Source organism: Myotis davidii, unplaced genomic scaffold, assembly GCF_000327345.1.
Source record: "Myotis davidii unplaced genomic scaffold, ASM32734v1 scaffold326, whole genome shotgun sequence".
NCBI lineage: Eukaryota > Metazoa > Chordata > Mammalia > Chiroptera > Vespertilionidae > Myotis > Myotis davidii.
Window position 1 is genome coordinate 194,464 of NW_006296626.1, and position 1,746 is coordinate 196,209.

Here is a 1,746-nt window from a genome sequence, read left to right on the forward strand (position 1 = left end):
AATCTGTAGAGGCAGGAAGGACCCGCCCCAGGGCCTGGGGCGCCATGTGGCCCTGCCCACACCTTGACATTGGACGTCTGCTCTCCAGAACTGTGAGAGGCCAAACTCCTGTTGTTTTAAGACCCCGGTGTGTGGTCATTTATGATGGCAGCCACAGGGACACACACAAGGACCCAAGTGTCCTCCTGGCCTCAGGTCTAGACCCTCATCCCGACCGTGGACAGAGGAATCCCGCCTCCCACCGCCATCAAAGCCCCTGGGAGTGAGTCCATGTCCCGTACGCCCTGGGCCCCGGGCAAATTCACTGTGTGTATAGCCAACAATGCTGCATGGTGCACACAAAAATGTCGCCCGAGGGTGAAACTCACCCTAAGTGTTCTCACTACAACAATAAAAAGGCGTGGCTGGGCGAGGCTCCCTGGATGAGCAGCGACCTATGAACCAGGATTTCATGGTTTCATTCCCCATCAGGGCACGTGCCCGGGGTGCGGGCTCGATCCCGTGTGGGTGTGCAGGAGGCAGCAGATTGACATTCCGATCTCTCTCTCCCTCTTCCTTCCTCTCTGAAATCAATAAAAGTATATTTTAAAAAAAAATTTCAGTGCCTACCACTGTGACTGAACTTAATGTTAACAAATCATTCACTTAAAAATGGAAAAATCTGCCCTGGCCGGTTTGGCTCAGTGGATAGAGCGTCGGCCTGCGGACTGAAGGGTCCCAGGTTCGATTCCGGTCAAGGGCATCTACTTTGGTTGCGGGCACATCCCCAGTAGGGGGTGTGCAGGAGGCAGTTGATCCATGTTTCTAACTATCCCTCTCCCTTTCTCTCTGTAAAAAATCAATAAAATATTTTTTTTAAAAAAAAGGGGGAAAAATTTTTGCCTGGCCAGTGTGGCTCATTGGTTAAGCCTTGACTCAGGAACCAAGAAGTCATGGGTTCGATTCCTAGTCAGGGCACATGCCTGGGTTGCTGGCTCGATCCCCAGTAGGGGGCGTGCAGGAGGCAGCCGATCAATGATTCTCATCATTGATGTTTCTCTCTCTACCTCTCCCTTCCTCTCTGAAATCAATAAAAACATGGATTTTTTCCAATGGAAAATTTTATTGTAAGGAAGAAAAAGAAGAAATACCCTTTTGCTGTTCCTGTGACCACGCCTCCCCACTCCCCTCCCCAAATAAAGGAGATGTTGTTTCCTCCTTCCCTTTACTCAGGCAACAGGGAACTAGATCAAGGCCAGAGGGGGGCGGGGGCAGTGGACTCTGAAGGCCCCTGGAGGTCACAGGAGTGGCTGGGGCTTGGGGAGGCCCAACCTGGGCCTAGTTGAGGGGCCTGGAACCCGGAACCAGAACCGAAGGAAGGTGTTCTGAACTCAGCGGTGCATCCGGGATTCTGCAAACGGTTCCCACAGGTGGACGGCGGCCTGCCGACGGGAGTCTGGGAGCCAGGCTCCCAGACTCCAGCCCCCACGGGCGGCTCCCCGTCTGGGCCTGGCTGCAAGGCCCGGGTCCCTGCAGGAGGGGAGCAGGCGGATGCCGGCCCGTCGGGGCCCCTGGTCAGTGGGTCTTGAGCTTGGGGCTCTGGAAGGCGGACAGGGTGATGAAGAGCTGGGCGGCGTAGTAGGTGGCCATGATCAGCAGGCGGCCGTGGGTGAGGGGCTGGATGAAGGTGTGCCAGGACAGCAGGGAGTCGGAGGCGGCGAAGAACAGGGCGCCCCAGCGGGCGCTCCCGCCCCTGGCCAGGCCGCC